Raw genomic sequence first — 10067 nt, forward strand, 5'->3', positions numbered from 1 at the left:
CTTCAGAACTTCACTCACACTTATTTTTTTTTACAGAAACATCAACTTTAAAATTCATGGAAATTTGGTCCAAATGGTACATACCTGTTATCTTAGCCTATAGGAAGCCAAGTCAGAAGGTTCACTGGTGCAAAGGCAGCCTGTACTTATCTATATGATTCTGATTTTAAAAATGCACAACAGACTACTAGGTGAAGTTTTTAGTAATTAAAAAACAATATATTTAACAATATATATGATGGAGGATGAAATAAATGGCAGTTGAGTTTTCATGAACGCTACGAATATAAATAAATTGGTGAATGCTCTTTGGAATATTCTGAGCTACTCCTGATTTTATTGAGGAGAATGTTAAGATTGTAGTAAGAATCAAAGTTACAGATGAAAATCATGCCAAGTGCTATTATATGAAAAAATACGTTTTTTAATTCCATGGTAGAATTAAAATAATTAATAATAAAACATTATATATCACTATACGGAAGTAGAAAATTTGCTTGCACTCAACAAAAATAAATGACAAAAAATTAAAACAAAGGATAAGCTCCCTTCCCTAAGACAATCAGTACCCAGTGGATACCTGACTGAAAGTCAACCTGTAATTCATATATATGTCTGAATAAAAAATAAACAAATTTTAGAAAACAATCACAAAAAAGAGAGGGAATAAAAACAAAAATAAAAACAAACAAACAAACCACTGAGACCTGTGGTAACCACAGCAGCTACAAGTTCACAGAACCATTGAAATAAAGGTAGCTTTAAGCAACAGAATGTTCACAACATAGTAATATAGACTCCAGAAACTATGCATACATACATACACACACATACATACATACACAGGGAAAAAAGAGAGGGAAGAGAAATAAATGACTTTAGTTACTAATGAGCCAAAAAGAATAAACTAAGTAGAAGATAAGACACTGTTTCTAAACTGGATCAAATACTATTTCTGTGAAGCATTTTATCCCATTTTCACAGTCTTCTTTTGCTAGGCTTTATTTTCCAATTTTGCTTAATCAATGAGATTCATTTAGAAGATGTATTAGAGATGAAGACAGGAAAGTTGCACCAAAGAAGGCATAGAGAAAGGGGTTCTGACCAGGGGACCTGGAGTGTAAGGCTGTGTTCTTCAGCACATGAGAGAGATCCTTGTTAAAAAGCCTGAGTTTTTATGTTAGAAATTCTTGCCTGACTGGTCTAAAACCTAGAGTAGATATGTAATTCTTTTTTTCTTTAGTGTTGAACCTGCCAATACAACCATGTTCATAGCAGCCTTATTCATAATAGCCAGAACATGGAAACAGCCTAAGTGTCCCTCAGTAGAAGAGTGGATAAAGAAACTGTGGTACATATACACTATGGAATACTACTTAGCTATTAAAAGCAAGGAATTCCCGAAATTTGTGGATAAATGGATTGAGCTAGAAATGATCATAATGAGTGAGTTAACCCAGAAGCAGAAAGAATCAAATGGTATATACTCACTTATATCTGCATACTAGCCCAAGGGGCATGTCCCACAAAAGCCTTCACTTACCAGGAAACTGGGACAGAGGGGAAGGCATCCTATTGGGACTCTAAATGAGAGATGCATGGGAGAACAGCAAAATAAAAGGATACAGAAGGTCCTAGAAATCTACAAGTAGAACAATATGATAGGCAGATTTGGGCCCAGGGGTCCCACTCAAACTAAGGCACCAGCCAAGGACAATACAGGAGGTAAACTTTAAACCCCTTCCCAGATCTAGCCAATGGTCAGAATATTCTCCACAGTTGAGTGGAGAGTGTGATACGACTTTCTCACATACTCTGGTGCCTCACATTTGACCATGTCCCCTGGAGGGGGAGACCTGGTGGCACTCAGAGGAAGGACAGCAAGTAGCCAAGAAGAGACTTGATACCCTATGAGAATATATAGGGGGACGTAATCCCCCTCAGGAACAGTCATAGGGGAGGGGAATAATGTGAAAATGGGGGGGGGGGAGGAATGGGAGGATACAAGGGATGGGATAAACATTGAGATGTAACAAGAATAAATTAATTAAAAAAAATAAAATTAAAATTTCATGAAAAAACCAATTTTTTTTTAAAATGTTAACATTTAAATAAACACAAAATTGATTCGTTTTCTGAAATTTTTCAGAAAGTTTAAAATTTATCAAGTGTCAAGAATTTATATTACTTATTGATAAGATGGCATGAATTTGTGTTTTATATTGTTAGCCTCTCTATGGAAAATATAATGAAATTATTTATTTATACAACATATATCCATATATAAGTATATATATATATATATATAATACATAAATATACAGAGAGAAAGATAGAGAAGAGAAATAGAGAAAAGATTTCAAAAATAAGATAAGACTTTGACCACTACTGATTGAAATCTCCCCAAAACAGAAATGAGGTTTATTAATATAACATTAATTATATGTTGTTTTATAAATGCTTAATAATTATTTTATTACCCAGGTGCAATATATATATATGTATATATATATATATATATACATATATATATATACATATACATACATACATATATATATATAGTGTGTGTGTGTGTGTGTGTGCCCCTCTCTCTCATGTATCAATCTAATGTCAGTAAGAGCTTTTATAGGAAACTAATTATTGAATTTTCAAACCACTTTTTGTTGATCAAATCCTTCAATTAAATTAGTCTAATGGGTTTTGTCCAAGCCATTTGTCTAAAATTGACATGTGTGATAATGTCATCCCCTGTAATTTTATCCAGAGGAAAATCTGAATGTTTAAAAGGCTGATTATAAAATTCTTTTTAAAATGTTTTTATTGAAGATAAATTTACATAACAAAATGGACATTTTAAAATTAGCAATTCCTTGGCATTAATATCTTTCACAATATTGTGCATCTATCACCTCTAGTTCCACAGTAATTGCATCTCCTAAAACGTGATGTGCCTGCCTGTCCATTAACCACTTAGTCACCATCTCACCATCATCACCAGCCAGTATGCAGAACCATCAACTTGGTTTCTCTAGGTTTTCCTCTACCCTCTCTGAATACTTTATTTAAATATAGTAATACATGAATTCTTCTTTTCATATGTTTTTACAGGTTCTTGTGCAATATAGTGTACTATAATATTTAATTATTTTTCATCACTGAAAGAACATTTACAAGATATAAGTGATGGGACAACAATTGAGTTGTAATCTGAATAAATTAATTTTAAAAAAGGAAAAAAAAAAAAGAGCACTCACTCAATGTCTGTACCTCGTGGTCAAGATCGGACCTTGAGATTTCCAGAAGTGTATGTGGCAAGGGCATTGCCTTAGATGGGATTCTGTTTGTAACAGTGGGCTCTGTAAGAAAAAGGGCATGCTGGAGAAATGCTCGTGATGAACAATAGGATACTATTGCCCATTCCCTGCTTCTCTCTTTTTTCTTTTGCTTTCCAAATATAGGTCAAGGCAGTTTACTCTATTTTTAATCCTACACTGAGGTGTCACCACAGGCCATAGGCGACAGGCATAGCAAATCATGAACTATAACTACTAAAACTTTGAACCCAAATGTAACTTCTTTTGGGAGGACGATAAGATACATTTGTAATGATGCAACACTGATAAACAACATTGGTTTTGAGGTGTTGTTTTTATATGAGAGATAATGGAGAAAACTTGTAAGAAGTATTCAGTTCAATAATTCTGGAAAAGTCTGGGGAAACAAGCAAAAGATAATTCAGTAGACTATACATAGTAGAGCATGGTGAGTAAATGTTCAAAAGAACAGAGAATAGATGGTGACTATTCAATGCTCCTTCCAGTTTCTCATGCAGAAAGGAAGGTCATACCAGCAATTATTGATATCCTAAGTAGATGTAGACAGGGAATAGGATGGGAGAGTAGGTGGGGAGGTGAAGGTGAGTAGGGAACCGAAAAGCAGAGGTAGGATCGGGGATGGGAGGCCGTAGGGCTGGGAGACAGATGGGAAGCCTATGGTGGAGATCTCTGGGGCAAGTTGGAGAGCTGCAACATGGTAGGCTCCTAGGAAGATGTGGAGTAGCTCTAGCTGAGACTCCTCTGCAGCAGGCAATATGGAGTCTGAAGTGGCCATGCCTATAGCTATGCAGGACTTCCAGTGGAGGGAGGATGACATCAACACACCCACAAAACTTTTGACCCAAAATTTACCCTGCCTATAAATAGGCAGGGATATAGATGGAGCAGAGTTTGAGTATATGGCCAACTAATGAATGGCCCAACTTGAGACTCACCCTTTGGGAGAGAGCTACCCCTTGTCATGATTACTGATACCCTGATACACTTGCAGACAAGAGGCAAGATAACTGCTCTCTGAGAAGCTCCACCCAGCCAAGGATCAAAGTAGATGCTGACACTCACAGCCAAACATGAGACGGAGAACTGGGAATTTTGGGGAAGAGTTAGGGGAAGAATAGAAGGACCTGAAGAGGACAAGCACTCCACAAGACGACCAACAATGTCAACTAACCTAGGCTCATGAGGGCTCAGAGACTGAACCACCAACCTAAGTGCATGCATGGACAGGACCTAGGTGGCTGTCACTGACCTGACAACAGTTGTCTGCTATTGGATCATTTCCCCCTACTTGGGCAGCCTTGTCTGGCCTCAGGGGAAGAAGGGGCTTAGTACTAATGCCAAATGAAGTGGAGGGGAAGGCTGAGTGGATGATGAGGTGGAGGAGCTCCCCTCTCTGAAAAAAAGTGGAGGGGGAAATGGAGGATTAGGGTGGGAGGATGGGACTGGGAGGAGTGGAAGGAGAGAATGCAATTGGTATTTAAAGTGAATAAATTTAAGAGAAAAAAATCAATCTCTTTTTCTTACATACATATGTACATTACACATATATGCAATAGATTACCTATAGCAAGAAGAACCATGACACAATTAGGAATTATATAACTGTTACATTAGAGTTTTGGATTTTTGTATTTGACAGCCTTGAAGAAAACCTCTTTCCTATCTTGGTGCACTAAAAATCTGAATGTAAACCAATCTCCATCACATATTGTCGTTGTCAAGCTAAAACATCTATGTAGACCTAAAAGCATCTTAACCCCTAAACAACTAAGCTTCATTGTACAAGAGAGTTTGTTACAAGTCATTATTCGTCTTATTTAGAGAGAAAACAAGGTTGGACTCAGTGATGTCTCTCTTTTCCTTTATCTCCCATTCTTTGGTTTGCAGATAGGGGTTGAAAAGAAAGAAGTGGAGAATATAGAAATATATATGGAAGATAGAACAAAAAGTAGATTAGTGAATCTACTCCTCAACTTAATGCCTCAATTGTCACTCACAAAGTTATTTTTAATTCACTGGTATGGAATTTTGTATATATATGCAAAATAAGCTTAATTCTAGATACAGTGATATAGAATTCAAATGTATGATTATTCTTCACCCATTATATATAATATATATATTCTAATATGAGGTCTTCTACCTATATAACTCAATATTAACACAAGGTTTACCTCCAATACTTTGAAAGTGCTACAGCAGGCTGTTTAGGATAAATAACTTATACAAGGTAATTGTTAGTTGATCAAATCATGGTCGTGTCAATTACTAGTTTACCTTTATCACAGGAATATTCATTTAGGTGCAGAAGATAGATTAGATAAGGTCTTCAAAAGCCACAGAGATGCAGAATAAGGCATTCTAAAATGTTTTACTTATTATTTTAAAATCAACCTTTTAAAAATCAATAGTCGGCACACAGAGAATGAGCCACACTAGATTAGAGTTCACAGAAGGCACACATCTTCTGGCAGAGACTCCAGGTGCAGCCACCAATAGGCAAAGAGATGAGCTGACTTCACGGGAGCACGTGTCTACGTTTGTGGGACCAGGTGTTGGCTATGAAGAGGAGGAAGAGGTGACAAGACATCGCTTCTATAGGAAGAAAAGCAACAATCCAGATTCTGGACATTTGACTGCTATCAGAGATTTTTTTTTACGTGGATACCTCCTAGGTCTTGGACCCAATCGAACTTACTGCTGCCTCACCCTAGCCACAACTTTGTGAGGCACTATCTTAGAAACGGCTTGCCCGATTTCTTGATCTGTGCTACTCTGGCCTTTGTCCCGCTAGTCATTGGCAACCTCACTTTGGTGCTTGAACAAAGATGGGACCCCTCCATCCACTACAGCCCCCAGTTCCACAAGGTTGTACTTCTTCCAGTCACTGCCTTTTCAGGGCCATGTGGTGCCCACACCCCAAGCCACACCACCATCTCTCAGTGTCCTGCTGTCCACTCCAGCCTGGTCCATGACAACCTTCTAGGAAGGCCAGGTCCACAGGCCAAGTCCAAAGGTCCAAGGGGAAACAATCTGTCCTGGCGTCCGTATGATGATTGGAGGATTCTTGGATCCTGAAGACCACCCTACTATTTTGTAGGCTTTTCTTACAAAGCAAACACTTTTCTATGCAAAGATGAACCAGAGAATTTATTACATGTGGGAAGGGGCAGCCGATCATGTAGTATTACTGATGGACCGGAGAGAGCTGTTTCCCAGCTGCCTCTGTTTCCCTGACAGGTCAGGAGGGTGGCACAGAGCAGCTCCAGCCATTGCCAGGGGTACTTGTGGTGGGCATCTACCCAGCTTGGTCTCTGGCCACTGAGCTGGGGACTCTAAGAAAGAGAACTGGGTTGAAATTCCTGTGATTAATCACCCTTCCTTACTTGTTTGCTTTTCCTTTTTTTCTGGAATGAGAGGTTCCTGCTAGGTCCATTCTCAGAGAGGAGGAAGTGGAGTATGAATGTGGAGGGAACACACAGGCCTATGTTGGCCAGCAAGGAGAGGATCCATTCCATCCTTCCTTCTATGACAAATCTTTCAGGCTTCCATCTGCCCCCTGTAGCCTGGGGTAACTTTCTCTCTGGGATGCCTGTTCCAGCTTTTGGTGGAGAGACTTTCAGGGCTCAGGGCAGGACAGTAGCAGAAAGCAGGGGCTAGGTCTTTGGACAGCTGAGTGGGCTGGATATTCAATTATGAGGTGAAATCTTTGGTGGGAGGCAGCTACGTCCACCCTGAAGGCTCAGCAGGGCCACCCCTCACCTAGAACCTCTGGGCCTAGGGGCAGGGGCTGCTGGCTGGGCCTGGCCAGCTGGGTTTCTCACAGGGTGTGTGGGATGACACTGGTTCTTTTCATAAACAAAATAAAGTTTAAAAAAGCAATAAGTAAATATATACATACATACATAAACTCATAAATAATCAACTATATCACCCTGAAAATCTTTTGGTTCATTTGTACATGGTTCATGTTGAGTAGCTTATACCACACATGCAGTTCTAGAAACACTTAGAATTGTAAAGGTTTAACAAATGAAATTTTCATACTATAAAGTATTCTTATATGGATTAGAAAGATCTTGGGAAATAAAGGTTTTTAAGTTTTCTTACTCAAAAAGTAGTATGCATATGATTCTCTAAAATAAAAGTTATTGAACTTCTTATGATTAAAAAGAGAAACTGTCTGGGATCATCTGCTATTCTGAGTCAAAGAACTGTATTTGTTTAGTTCAGGTCGTGAGTCTTTATGAGTAGATGGCTCTAAAGCCAGAGTTTGTCTAACATGCAGTCTCAGGGGATGAGTTGATTGCATTTGACATTATAAGAAGGGCAGGATTTGTGTGGGCCAGGGACAGAGCTCACCTGTTTGCATCTCATGTGTCTCCCAACTGTTAAAATGTGAAGCCGTATTGTCCTACTGATGTGATTCCTACTGACTTGAAATCCAGTGAGGTCTTTTGAGCACTTTTGCGTCAGTACACACCCTAGATCATGGTATGCCACATCACCATAAACGCAAAAGCTACAGCAGCAATAAAATCATGGATTTCTCAAACTGTGAAACTGTTGATCAGAAACTGTTATCCAAAATAAGCATTTCTCCACATGAGTTGACTGTCTTGGGTACGTATTGTACCACCAGAAAACTAGCAACCACAGTTGTTGCACACATTTCTTCGCTAATGGTTATTTGCATTATATTTCTGTTCTCACTGTAGAGTACATGTCGCGATGACGACAATAATTTATATGAAGTTCTGTATCAAATTATTTGAAGCATATTTCTAATGCCACATACCGAGTCCCATGATAAGCCTCATATTTTCAGGAAATGCTTACCTTTCCTTACCGTAGCTAAATAATTTCACTCTGCTAGCAAGTGAAGCATGAGGGTTCTAAGTAATGTGTATTTTTACCACTGATTATTTTCTTTGTTAAAACCACTATATGAGCTTTGAGGGAAGGCTGAAATGGTACTATATTGCGGTTTAGAACAAATTTTTCTGATGAATATTGTTCATTTTTACATTTATTTAGGTGCATTTGAGGTGTTCCCTTTTAGATAAATCTTATCTGAGTCCATTTCCAATATTGACTTAGTTTTCTTCACTTTAATCATTAATCTGAAGACTTAAATATAATTATTGAACTTTTAAATATGGTCTAGAATTTTAATCTTCTTGAGACACATAATTTGCAAATGTTTCTCTCATACTCTAGATCGCTTTTTAAAAATTTCAGCAGTCTTATGGACTTTTCTACATTTGTATGTTTACTTTTTCTTTCCCATCATACTAGATTTGAGAAGCCATGAACACATTCTGTCACAAGTATGTTTTTAAGTAATACAAACCAAAAGGAATTTATTTACAAATTGTCTTACTTCAACAACCATTACAGGCAAGAAACAGGGAATTGAGCAACAATTAAGCAAGACTCTACTAATTGTGTTAAGGCTGTTATGCCCAGGTCAAGGTTCTGGGTTTCTTTTTCTCTTCCCTGTTTCCTCCTTTTCTCCTTCTCTGTTGGCTCCTTCATCTTTTTCTACTCCACTCCTTTCTCAGCTTCTTCTTCTTTATCGTCAGCTCCTTTTTCTTCTTTGTCCTGAACACTGATGAAAACTGCTTTTCTATACTCTTCTTGGTCCCGAGCAATTCCAATTGCAAAAAACTGAAACCTGGGTTCAAAGATGGTGTTTTCCTCGGTGTGGCACTGGGAACAATCCAGCCGCAGCAAAGTACCTAGTTATAGTGTTCTATGATTCCTTCAAATTTTAAGGAGAATGGCCTCCACTTTTCTTTAGCTGATTCAGATTTGAGCTCTTCTGGGTCCAATAAATCTACCCTGAGCTTTTCAAAATGTTCACGGAACTCAAGAGCAGATTTGATCACCTACTTTGGTGAGTTTCAGGAATGGTGAGTCGACTGAGAACATCAGTTTGTAATAGAGTTCAGCATGCTGATTACTCGACCAGCCCAAGCCATTTCAATATCACAGTCGCTGCCATGCAACTCAGCGGGGAGAAAAAGCATGGGCGATGTATACCACTTCCTCAGAAACCGCCTCTTCACTTTTCCTGGCCGCATCCATGTTACAGACCCGTTAGCGCGGTAAGCGAGACCCTGCCACAAATACTTAACAATATATCTTAACGGTTACAACAATAATATTTATATTTTGGTGTGTGTGTTCTTTTACTTTTAATCAAATTATAATTGCATTAAATCTCCCCCTTCTCTTGCCTCCTACCAGCCGCTCCTTTGTCATCTTCTTCCAACTTTTTCCATACTCTCCCGAAATTCAAGTACAAAACAAGTTTTTCTTGAGTTGTCATTATTAATATTTTATTTTATTTTTGATACTGCAATAGAATTACGTTTTACTCTTGCATTTATCTCCTCAAACACTCTGAATATACTCCATCCTACTCTCCATTAAATTCATTGTCTCTTTTTCATCAATTGTTATTGCATGTATGAATATGTTTATAAATATATATTCTTTTTTTTTTTTTTGGTTTTTCGAGACAAGGTTTCTTTGCGTTTAGCTTTGCCTGTCCTGGACTCACTTTGTAGACCTGGCTGGCCTCAAACTCACAGAAATCTGCTTGCTTCTGCCTCCCAATTGCTGGAATTAAAATTATATAACACACACACACACACACACACACACACACACACATACACACATACATACACATATACATATGATGAGTCCATATAGTGTTAC

General features: G+C 38.1%; 1 pseudogene; it reads right to left on the reverse strand.

Annotated features, from left to right (window-relative positions):
- Positions 1 to 8841: 8841 nt before the first annotated feature.
- Positions 8842 to 9428, reverse strand: LOC127205755 (protein PBDC1-like; annotated as a pseudogene).
- Between the last annotated feature and the right edge of the window lie 639 nt (positions 9429 to 10067).

This window comes from Acomys russatus, chromosome 22, assembly GCF_903995435.1.
Source record: "Acomys russatus chromosome 22, mAcoRus1.1, whole genome shotgun sequence".
In the NCBI taxonomy this organism is placed as follows: Eukaryota; Metazoa; Chordata; class Mammalia; order Rodentia; family Muridae; genus Acomys; species Acomys russatus.